This window comes from Stegostoma tigrinum, chromosome 8 (genome assembly GCF_030684315.1).
Source record: "Stegostoma tigrinum isolate sSteTig4 chromosome 8, sSteTig4.hap1, whole genome shotgun sequence".
NCBI lineage: Eukaryota > Metazoa > Chordata > Chondrichthyes > Orectolobiformes > Stegostomatidae > Stegostoma > Stegostoma tigrinum.
Genome location: NC_081361.1, coordinates 77,233,280 through 77,245,959, shown reverse-complemented (window position 1 = coordinate 77,245,959; position 12,680 = coordinate 77,233,280). Strand labels below are relative to the sequence as shown.

At 45.0% G+C, this 12,680-nt stretch overlaps 1 protein-coding gene across 1 annotated transcript in view; it reads left to right on the top strand.

Moving 5' to 3' along the window:
• Window positions 1-4,813: 4,813 nt before the first annotated feature.
• The window catches only part of LOC125456221 (lysine-specific demethylase 4A), a 68,663-nt gene continuing 60,796 nt past the window's right edge, over window positions 4,814-12,680 (top strand). The window contains exon 1 of the mRNA XM_048539135.2: window positions 4,814-4,950. The gene's annotated coding sequence lies outside the window, so the exon portion shown is untranslated. The remainder of the gene's footprint in view (window positions 4,951-12,680) is intronic.

Sequence of the window (12,680 nt, the reverse complement as noted above, 5' to 3'; positions counted from 1 at the left end):
TAAAAGTGCCCATCTAAAAACTTTCATTTAGAGTGAATTTTGTTTCCTCATAACATAAATTCTCAGTGTTCTGAACTGTCAAACAGAATACAGAATGACCGCTAACTCCAGATCACATGACATTTTGTGGAACTTCATCAGAAGGTCTAGGCCCGAAACGTCAGCTTTTGTGCTCCTAAGATGCTGCTTGGCCTGCTGTGTTCATCCAGCCCACACTTTGTTATCTTAGCTTTAAGGGAATTAACTTTGCCAACATTAACTGGGATTGCCTTAGTGTAAAAGGATCAGATAGGGTGGAATTTTTAAAAGTGCATCCTGGAGAGTTTTTTGTTCCAGCAGGCAGATAGTCCTACTTGAGATAGGGCAGTGCTAGAACTAATCCTAGACAATGAAGCTAGTCAGGTGGTTGAAGCTTCACCGGGTGAGCATTTTGAGGACAGTGATCATAACCGTAAGTTTCAAAGACATCATGGAAACAGATATGGGTGGTGTAGAATTTTAAGTGTCTAATTTGGGGAAGGGTGATTTCAATATCATGACAGGAACTAATAAACACAGCCTGAGAGCAGTGCTTGCAAGTAAGTCTGCATTTGGAAAGTGGCAGTCTTTTAAAACGTAGAAAAGTGAAAAATTCAGAGCCAGGGTATTCCTTTAAGAGTGAAGGGCAAGGGCAGCAAGTGCAGGGAACTCTGGATGTCAAGGAATGTTGAGTTTGGTAGAGAAAAAGAAGGAAGCATGTGTCAGGTACAGCACATTAAAAACAGAGTAGACTGGCTTTGTATTCCTGGGAGCAGAGGAGTCTGAAGGGGATCTGATTAAGGTGTATAAAATTATGAGCAGTATAGACACAATACATCATGAGAGTCTCTTCCCTGTGGGCATAACTTTTAGATGAGGACAAAATGGTTTAGGGGAGATCTGAAGGAAGTTTTTTCACCCAGAGGGCATCAGATATATGAAACGTGCTGCCAAAGGTGGCGGAGGCAGGTAGGATAAGTATTTAAAATGCCAGGGCATAACAACTATGGAGCAAATGCAGGTAAACGGAATTAGTATGGTTTGGTATTTGTGGGTCAGTATAGAAATGGTGGGCCAAAAGCACTAGGTACAGCACTATCTGCTGTATAACACTATGAAAGCACCAAGCGGATCTATCGGCATCATTGATCCCCGGTTTATCACGTTTCCTTTACCAATTTCTGTTATCAGTTTCTTCCTTATGGGTCCTTTTTATGTCATCATGTGGTGTCAACGCCATGATTCATTGTCCATTTTTCATGCCTGTGACAAGGCAGCTTTTCATCTTGAGTCTCAAACTCTGAACGAGCTATCCTGAGCTTCCTTCACTGGTGCCCTCACTCATTGAATTTTAAGATAAGCAACACTGGGTTTTACTTGCAGCCTTTGTCCTTTTGTCAACAGCCTTTCTGATCCTCTTTAACTTTACCTTTGTAATTCCTCTTTTCTTTCCCCTTGCCATTGAACCTACAGAGTACTGATGATTAAGTTTCTCACTCTATTTATTTTTGAAGAATTGTGTCCACAGAACTCCAGTTCTCCATTCTTCAAGATTCAACACTAAATTTGCCACCATTGATACTTAACTAGGGTTCATTCCGCTGTTGCATGTTGCTCTGTATTGTATCTACATGGCTGAGATTGGTAAGCACTATTATTGTTCTTCATACCTCTCAATGATAAGCTCACTAACAAACAATTAATACTTTTTAATTGCTCACAATATTCCAAATGTGGTGTGACCAGAGCCCTACACAGCTGAAGGTGGTGGAGGCAGGTAAGATGAGTATTTAAAATGTTGGGGCATAGCACCTATGAAGCAAGTGCAGGTAAATGGAATTAGCATGGTTTGGTATTTGTGGGTCAGTATAGCATTCCTACAGCGAAAAGGAGCTATTCGGCCCATCAAGTGCACACCAACCCTCCAAAGAGCACCACACCCAGACTCACCCCCCTACCCTATCCCTGTAACCTGCATTTCCCATGGCTAATCAACTAAGCCTGCACATCCCTGGACAATATATGCAGTTTAGCATGGCCAATCCACTAACCTGCATACCTTTGGACAAACTGGAGCACCCAGGGGAAACCTGCACAGACACAAGAATAGGCGAACTCCACACAGTCACCAGAGGGTGGAATCAAACCAGAGTCCCTGCTGTGAAGCAGCAGTGCTAGCCACTGAGCCACTATGCCATCCCAAACTGACAAGTCAGTTTCTACTGCAGCATAGGCAACATTTTTAGTAGAAATAGAAGGAACCTCTTGAGAAACCACAGAAGCAGCTGTTTCCACAAAGGATTGGTGGACTAGGCTCCAATTTGAAATAGGCGATACACCCAGCAAAGTCAGCAACAATTCCTTAGGAGGTTCGAGGTTTTGCTGCAGTCCACTGCTGATAGCTACAGCCTTTTGGAAGAAGACCTTCAAAGGGAGTCAGATGGTTGTGCATTGCCATTGGTTGTTAAGAAATCCATCAGGGCAGGTGGCAACCTTTGTGGCTCTGTGTGGGGGGAGGTGTGGATAGATGAACCATGTTCTTTTTACATCTTCTCTCTCATGGCCCACCTATTTTCCACTGCTGACCAAAAACTCAACACCTGGCTTCATTTCAGTGAGGCATTGAGCTTCCAAGGTGCGGTTTCCCTGCTTCATGTGTCCAGTGGAGAAAAGGATGAAACTCAATTTGGTAAATATCATGATATTTCAGTTAGTAGTGACATTGGTTAACATGAGTGGTCATTAAACATCAAGTGTGAATTGATTACTATCACTCAGTCCACAGGCAACTCTCACCTTACTGACAGAAATGAATAAGCAAGTGTATTGCTCACCAGCCAACCAGCAACACCCTCCTTACCAGATTAGGCACTGCTTTCTCCAGTGATACACACTATGCTGGGTTTGGGAGATGGTGAATTGATTCTTACCTGCCATGATATTATGGAGGACGTCCTTGGAGACAGGGGGGGGAAGGTGTTGAGCTAGTCACTTGTACTACTTTACATATTGCTCCACCACCAGTAAATCTGCCAGTTGGAGTAGGAGGGTACAAATTTCCTTCAACTCGTGTGTGCCCACCTGTTAGTTTCCTTCCTCTCATTGAGCCAGAGTGGCTCAAGCTCCAGGTTCACAGCCTCTCCTGAGAAATTGTGGGCTTTGCTCTCTGAGAGAAGACAAGTGTGAGATGTTCAATAGGATTGAAGACAGAATATAACCTTTTGGAGGGAGACTAAAGAACAGGAGCAAGAAATGGAAAAAAAAACAAAAGTGATGACTGGAAATTAGAAATAGTTGAGAGAACTCAGCAAGTCTGGCATTATCTGTGGAGAGAAAGCAGAATTAACCTTTCGGGTCCAGTGACGCTTCTTCAGAACTGGATATATACAGGTGAGAACGTGTGTAGCTGCACGACGTGCCACTCAAAGTACCTTCCAGGGAGCTCGAGAAGTCAATGGAGCCCACTGGAAAGCTGTGTGTTGCTCACTCTTTCTGAATAAGTAAGATCATTAGATATAACACCGTCTGGATGTGCAGCATTAGAGCAGACCAGGCAGCATCAGAGGAGCAGGAAACGTTTCGGATCAGGACCATTCAAAACGATTTTCGACAAGCAATCCAAACTCCTCGGCAACACATACGAGCTGTTCACAGCCTCCTTAACTTAAGCTTACTGTTTGGTTTGCGTAACTGGTTTCATCTTCTTCTGGAGGCAACACCTCCCTTCGGATTCTGCTTGCACCAGATCTCCTGGGGAAAGAATCAAAAACGGCAGGGAGCTGAGCGGGATAGTAGGAACTGCCGATGCTGGAGAATCTGAGATAATAAGGTGGACGAACACAGCAGGCCAAGCAGCATCAGAGGAGCAGGAAAGCTGACGTTTCGGGTCGAGACCCTTCTTCAGAATTAATTAATTGATTAATTAATTTTTAACTTTTTAAATTTTAATTTTTCCTTTGTGGAAACAGCTGTTTCTGTGGTTTCTCGTAAGAGGTTCCTCCTATTTCTACTACAAATGTTGCCTATGCTGCAGTAGAAATTGACTTGTCAGTTTGGGATGGCATCGTGGCTCAGTGGGCTAGCACTGCTGCCTCACAGCAGGGACTCCGGTTTGATTCCACCCTCTGGTGACTGTGTGGAGTTTGCATATTCTTGTGTCTGTGCGGGTTTCCCCTGGGTGCTCCAGTTTGTCCAAAGGTATGCAGGTTAGGTGGATCGGCCGTGCTAAACAAACAATTAATACTTCTGAAGAAGGGTATCGACCGGAAATGTCAGCTTTCCTGCTCCTCTGATGGTGCTTGGGGAGCTGGTTTCAGACTTGCCACATCTGTCCATTTCCTTGCCACAACTAGCCTTAAACAATCGCGATTTCTTGCAGCCATTCAAACTACTGCCAGAGTTCTTACCAGCACCTCACAAGCTCTTCCTCGGAGCCGAAGTGACCCCCAAATCAGGTCTCATTGGGTCCTCCTCTGGATTGTCACTAACCCCCCTCCCTCAGTGATTCGCCTCATTCCCAACGGACTGCGTCTCCTCCCGGGACGGCAATGTGCAGACCCGCACGCGGACCATGGAAGCCGCAGCTCCGCGCGCCGATTGGCTGATGGCGACCATCCGTCACGGCTGGTTGGTCAGTAACGCGGCTGGCGGGCGGAGCCGTCGCCGAAACTGATTGGCCGACGCCGCAGAGCCGATCGATTATTTGCCAAGTTTTGTGACGACAAGAAGTCTGATTAGCCGAGGTAGAGCGGGGCGGGGCGGGGCGGGGGCGGGCCTATGGATGTTGACGGTTTGGTGGGGGAGGGAGAAGAAAAGCAAATGGCCGCCGAGTGAGAACCTCACGGGAAACAGAAAGTGTCCCGTGAACCTGGCAACAACGGTGTAATTTTCTAGTGGTTAATGCCCGAGAAACGAATTATAGACGATCCAATGGTGAGTGACGTTCCACGACAATTGTGATTGGTCAGAAAGGGGGGGGTGATGAGGAGATTGAAGGTCCAGTTGGGCATAGTATGTTTACAATTAACGGTAGATCTCAGAGTGAGTGTGGGACGGTCAGTCCTGAGGGGATAGGAACTTCCTGCAAGTAAATGTTGGAGAGACTGAGGTCATTGCTTTCAGCATCAGTTAAAATCTCCATCCCGTTTCCTGACAATAGTCTGAGCCAACCAGACCCTCGAATAAAACAAGATAAACTGAAGAAGCGTGGATGCTGGAGATCAGAACCAAAAAGAAAACAGAGTTTTGGAGAAACTCAGCAGGTCTGGCAGCATCTGAGGCAAGACAAACAGAATTAACGTTTCAACCCCAGCAACCTGTGATAGAAGTCAATTCCAAAGACACATACCACCACGAAGACCACTAAGTTTTATCTCCGTAAAATCATCCTCGTTCCAGCTCATCTGCTGTTTTCTTTTATGTCTTTGCTAGCTCAAGAATTGATTATTCCACACCTCTCACTTCCACCCTCTGTAAACTGAGCAAATCCAATACTCTGCTGCAAATGTCTTAAGTTATGCTAAGGCTCTCTTATGAAGGGTCTAGGCCCGAAACGTCAGCTTTTGTGCTCCTAAGATGCTGCTTGGCCTGCTGTGTTCATCCAGCTCCAAACTTTGTTATCTCGGATTCTCCAGCATCTGCAGTTCCCATTATCTCTGATCGTTCCCCCCTCACTGTGTTCGCTGATCATCAACGTCACACTGATTTCAAATTCTCATCCTTGTTTCGAATGCCATATTGGTCTTGACTATCCTTATCTTTGCAATTTCCTTTTACCTCGTAGTCCTCGAAGGTATCAAGGGGCAATTGTCAGAATAGATTACTCACTGGATTCAAAATAGATACCAGAGAGAGGGAATACAGGGTACACATTCAGAGTGACCGAAGGTGGGAAATGTACCACAAGCAGTATTCCTGGGACCGCAGCTGCTCACTGTTTAACAATTTAGATGTTGGTATGAAAAACAATTTTGACATTTGTGAATGACATGATAATTAGTCAAAACCAAATAAGATTGCAGCAAATTATAAGATAATATGAATAAACTTGCACAATGGACAAACAATTGGCTAATAAAGTATAGCGCCAATTTTAATAAAATGAATAGAGAGTCACATTTGGAAAACAAATCTGGGTATGGATAGAGGAATGATATGATCTTGAAACACATACATTTATCACTAAAAGTTTTACCACAGTTAACAAGGCAACAAAACACACCAAATACAGACTTAATTTCTACAATGACACATCAGAAACTTAGCATCACTCTGCAAAGTTAGTGTTAAACCTTGATTAGACCAGACTGCTTGCAAGATAAATGTATGGAAGCTTTGAAGAGGATGCAGGGGAGGCTTACAAAGGATGATACCAAAAAATGTGGGTTTATTTATCAGGCAAGGTTTGATAGACTGGATCTCTTCTCTCACAGATAAAAGGTTTGGGGGAAATGCTTAAAATTATGAAGTATTTTGACAGAATGGATAAAGAGAGTATGCCACCTGTTAGGTTTTTTTTTGGTTTATGGGATGAGGGTATTGCTGGCTAGGCAGCATTTATTGCCTATCCCTAACTGCTGAAAGGGCAGTCAAGAGTCAACCACATTGTTATGGGTCTGGAGTCATAATTTAGGCCAGACCAGGACTCTTAATTCCAGACATTTGATGAATTCAAATACACCATATGCTGTGGCGTGATTCAAACCCAGGTCGCTGGGACATTGTCTGGGTCTCTGGATTAACAGCCCAGCGATAATATCACTAGGCCATCGCCTCCCTGATATGCTTGCCTTTGTTGGTTAGTGTATTAATTATGGAGTTGGAAGGTCATGCTGCGGTTGTACAGCACATTCGTTCAGCCACGTCTGAAGTATTGCATGCATTCTGGTTTCCCTCCTATAGGAAGGATGTTGTGAAACTAGAAAGGGTTCATAAAGATTTACAAGTGTTGGCAGGATTGGAGAGTTTAACCTATGAGGCGAGGCTAAATAGGTTGGGGCTATTTTCCCTCGTGTTGGAGGCTGAAGGTTGACCTTATAGATGTTTATAAAATCATGAGGAGCATTGATAGGGTAAATAGGCAAGGTCTTTTCCCTGGGGTGTGGAGTTCAAAACTGGACAGCATAGCTTTAAGGTGTGAGGAGAAAGATATAAAAGGGACCTCGGGGAAACTTTATCATTGCAGATGTTGGCGCATGTATGGAATGAGCTACCAGAGGAAGTGGTGAAGGCTGGTAAGATTACAATTTAAAAGGCATCTTGATGGGTACACGAATAGGAAAGGTTCAGAGGGATATGGGCCAAATCGGACTAGATTTATATAAGATATATGGTCGACATGGATGAGTTGTACTAATGATCTGTTTCTGTGCTGTACATCTCTAATAACTCCATAAGGAATTATATTAATGCCTTCTAATTATATATACCAACAATCTAACATGCCATTCAGAAGAATCATCTTCACCCAGAGATTGGTGAGACTATGAAACACACACTGACAGGCAGTTATTGAAGTGATTGCATAGTGATTTCTGGACTGGACCCTGTCAGGGACAGGAAATACAGGATTACAATGATGAATTTAGAGGAGGAGGCTTGAGTTGAGAATCAACGTCAGCATGGAATGCTTAACTTAAATTATGTTTTTGTGTCATTTGTCCTACATAATCCAGGTAATAAGAAAATTACATCATGCCTTTAAAAATTCAGAAATTATTGGAAAAAGTAAACACGTCTGGCAGCATTTGTGGAGTGAAATCAGCATTAAAATTCCAGGTCCAATGACCCTTCTTCAGAACTGATGGTAGTCCAGAAAAAGCACATTTTCATGCAGAAGGTAGGGCAGAGGGAGGGGATAAGAAGTAGACAATAAATAGCAATAGTACCCAAAAAGAGAAGACGACGACTGGGCATACAAAGAAGTGGATAACAGTCAGCCTGGGAGAATGAATAGCTGCTAATGGGGACTATTTTGTAGCTAACAATGAATTTTGTACCATTTTTGACAGGGCCTTCAACTGGATCTGACCCATTTCCTGCACTTAAACCCTCACTCCCTTTCTTCCCTCCCACAACAGCAATAAGGTTCCCCTTGTCCTTATTTGTCATCCCACCAGAATCCCCATCCAGAGGATCATTAGTCAACATTTCTGCCACCTCCAGTGAGATGCCACCACAAGACCTATTTCTCTTCCCTTCCCTGTCTGCCTTCTGCAGGGACTGTTCCTTCTGGACACCCTGGTTCACTTTTCCTACACACCAGGCAACCCCTCAGTCCCATGGCACCTTCCCTTGCAATAGCTGAAAGTGTAACACTTGCCCAATTACCTCCTCCCTCCCCAAGGGCTCAAACGTACTCCTAAGTGGAGCAGTGCTTTACCTGCACTTCCCACAATCTAGTCTACTGCATTCGCTGCTCACAACCATCTTCACCTGCTTCGATGACTTTCCCTCTACCACAAGGTCAGAGGTGGGGATGTTTGCCAATGATTGCACAGTGTTCAGCATCATTCATGACTCCTCAGATACTGAAGCAGTCCATGTTCGCTTGCACCAAGGCCTGGACAATATCCAGGCTTGGGCTAACAAGTGGCAAGTGACATTTGTGCCACACAAATGCCAGGCTATGACCATCACCAATAAGGGTCAATCTAATCACCATCCCTCGACATTCCATGGTGTTAGCCGTCACTGAATCCCCTCGTATCAACATCCTGTGGGTTATGATTGACCAGAAACTCAACTGGACTCGGATTAACAGAGTGGCTACAACAGCAGGCGAGCAGCTGGGAATACTGCAGCGAGTAACTCATCTCCTGACTCCTCAAAGCATGTCCACCATCTACAAGGCACAAGTCAGGAGTATGATGGAATACTCCCTGCTTGCCTGGATGAGTCCCCCAACAACACTTAAGAAGCTTGATACCATCCAGGACAAAACAGCCCCCTTGATTGACACTACACCCACAAGCATTCACTCACTCCACCACCAAAACTCAGTAGTAGCGGTGTGTGCCGTCTACAAGATGCACTGCAAAGATTCACCAAAGATCCTCAGACAGCACCTTCCAAACCCACTACCACTTATCATCTAGAAGGACAAAGGCAGCACCACCTCCAAAACCCCTCCAAGTCACTCACCATCCTGACTTGGAAATATATCATCGTTCCTTCACTGTTGCTGGGTCAAAATCCTGGGATTCCCTCTCTAATAGCATTATGGGTCAACCCACAGCCGGAGGAATGCAGTGGTTCATGAAGGCAGCTCACCACCATCTTCTCAAGGGCAACTAGCGATGTGCAAGAAATGCTGGCCAGCCAGTGACACCCACATCCCACAAAATGTTTTTTTTTAAATCAACGTGGTCTCCTCTTCATTGGGGACACAGAGTAGGCTGGGTGACCACGTCACAGAACACCTATATTTGACCCCAAACTTCCAGTTGCTTACCACCTCAACACGCCACCCTGTTCCCTGGCCAGTACCTGTGTCTCAGGCTTCCATGTTTGGTGTAAGCTGGAAGAACAACACCTCATTTTCTGAAGAAGGGTCTAGGCCCAAAATGTAAGCGTGCCTGCTGTGTTCATCCAGCTCTACACCTCTTTATGTCTTTTTCCACTTTGAGTCCAGAAGGTTGCAGGGACCCCATATTGAGTTCAACAACTTTTGGGCTTGACCTCTCCCATGTCCCAGCCCCCACCCTCAAACAACAGGCCTTATTATCATAGTCTGCTATTCCAAACAACTCATTGTTAGCCACTAACAACCTCCATTAACAGCTATTGACCCTTCTAATCAGATCATTATCCACTCCTTTGTCTGTCTAACTATTCCTGTCTCTCTTTGGGCTCTATCATTTACTCTTTACTCCTTCCCCTGCCCTCACTTCTGCAGAAAAACTGACATTTTCCTAGCTACCATCAGTTCTAAGGTCACCAAATCCAAAACAATGACTCTGATGTTTTTCTTCAGAAGCTGCTAAACCTGCTGAGCTTTTCCAGCAACTTCTTTTTTAGCTTTCTCAATACTAGCAGTAAATCAGTATTTGAATTCAACAACAACTTGCAAAAAAAATGTTTTTAATCAACTTGTTTGTTTAGATTAGATTCCCTGCAGTGTGGAAACAGGCCCTTCGGCTCAGCAAGTCCACACCACCCCTTGAAGAATCCCACCCAGACCCAACCCATATAACCCACATACCCCTGAACACTATGGGCAATTTAGCATGGCCAATCCACCCAACCTGCACATCTTTGGACTGTGGGAGGAAATCAGAGCACCCAGAGAAAACCCACTCAGGCACGGGGAGAATGTGCAAACTTCACACAGACAGTTAGTTTTTCTAAATGACTTGGATGAAGAGGTTGAGGGGTGGGTTAGTATGTTTGCTGATGACACAAAGGTTGGAGGTGCCGTTGATAGTATCGAGGGCTATTGCAGGCTTCAGCGAGACATTGACAGAATTGGCAGAGCTGGGCTGAGAAATGGCAGATGGAGTTCAACCTGGATAAGTGTGAAGTGATGCATTTTGGAAATTCAAACTTAAATGCTGACTATAGGATTAAAGGCAGGATTCTCGGCAGTGTGGAGGAGCAGCGGGATCTTGGTGTTCAAGTGCATAGCTCCCTCAAAGTTGCCACCCAGGTGGATAAGGTTGTTAAGAAAGCATATGGTGTTTTGGCTTTCATTAACAGGGGGATTGAGTTTAAGAGCCGCGAGGTTATGCTGCAGCTCTACAAAACTCTGGTGAGACCACACTTGAAATAGTGTGAGTAATAGTGGGAACTGCAGATGCTGGAGAATCCGAGATAATAAAATGTGAGACTGGATGAACACAGTAGGCCCAGCAGCATCTCAGGAGCACAAAAGCTGACGTTTCGGGCCTGGACCCTTCATCAGAGAGGGGGATGGGGTGAGGGTTCTGGAATAAATAGGGAGAGAGGGGGAGGCAGACCGAAGATGGAGAGAAAAGAAGATAGGTGGAGGCTGAAGAGATAGCCTCCACCTATCTTCTTTTCTCTCCATCTTCGGTCCGCCTCCCCCTCTCTCCCTATTTATTCCAGAACCCTCACCCCATCCCCCTCTCTGATGAAGGGTCCAGGCCCAAAACGTCAGCTTTTGTGCTCCTGAGATGTTGCTGGGCCTGCTGTGTTCATCCAGCCTCACATTTTGTTAAATTGAAATAGTGTGTCCAGTTCTGGTCACCCTATTATAGGAAAGATGTGGAGGCTTTGGAGAGGGTGCAAAGGAGGTTTACCAGGACACTGCCTGGACTGGAGAGCTTGTCTTACGAGGAGAGGTTGACTGAGCTCAGACTTTTCTCTCTGGAGAGAAGGAGGAAGAGAGATGACCTGATTGAGGTGTACAAGGTAATGAGAGGCATGGATAGAGTCGATAGCCAGAAACTTTTCCCCAGGGCAGGATTGACTGCCACGAGGGGTCATAGTTTTAAGGTGTTAGGAGGAAGGTATAGAGGAGACGTCAGGGGGAGGTTCTTCACCCGGAGAGTTGTGAGTGCATGGAATAGTTTACCAGTGGTAGTCGTGGATGAGGAGTCATTAGTGACATTTAAGCGACTGCTGGACATGCACATGGACAGCAGTGAATTGAGGGGAATGTAGGTAAGGTTATTTTATGAGAGATAATGGGAACTGCAGATGCTGGAGATTCCAAGATAATAAAATGTGAGGCTGGATGAACACAGCAGGCCAAGCAGAACTGCAGATACCATAAATCAGGAACAAAAACAGAAGTTACTGGAAAAGCTCAACAGGTCTGTCAGTATCTGTGACGAAAAAACAAAATCAGAGTTAACATTTCAGGTCGTGTGACTGAATTACTGGTATAATCACTCAAGTAATCCAGTGACCCCAGACACCGTTTCAAATTCCGATATAGCCCTGAACACAGCATGCCAAGCAGCATCGGAGGAGCAGGAAAGCTTACGTTTTGGCCCTGGACCCTTCTTCAGAATATGAGGTGTTCTTCCAGTTTACACTAAACATTGCTGGATGCCTATGACAAAGGTATTGGAGTTTGCATTCAATTAGTGAATTTGCATCATAAAGTAATGGTGACCATATCAGATATTTATAATGGGCTTGTTATTGAGGGCTCCTGTTCCCAACTCAGAGCCAGAAGGTCCAAATGCTGTCTCTTCATGTGATGGCATGGAGGTGTGTATAACACATCTGGCACGGTGGCTCAGTGGTTAGCACAGCAGCCTCACAGTGCCAGGGACCCAGGTTTGATTCCAGCCTCTGGTAACATAGAACATAGAAAAGTACAGCACAGTACAGGCCCTTCGGCCCGTGATGTTGTGCCGTGGAATGTTCCTAATCATTTTATGTTTGGATTAGGAACATTCCACGGCACAACATCACAGGCCGAAGGGCCTGTACTGTGCTGTACTTTTCTATGTTCTATGTTACCAGAGGCTGGAATCAAACCTGGGTCCCTGGCACTGTGAGGCTGCTGTGCTAACCACTGAGCCACCGTGCCAGATGTGTTATACACACCTCCATGCCATCACATGAAGAGACAGCATTTGGACCTTCTGGCTCTGAGTTGGGAACAGGAGCCCTCAATAACAAGCCCATTATAAATATCTGATATGGTCACCATTACTTTATGATGCAAATTCACTAATTGAATGCAAACT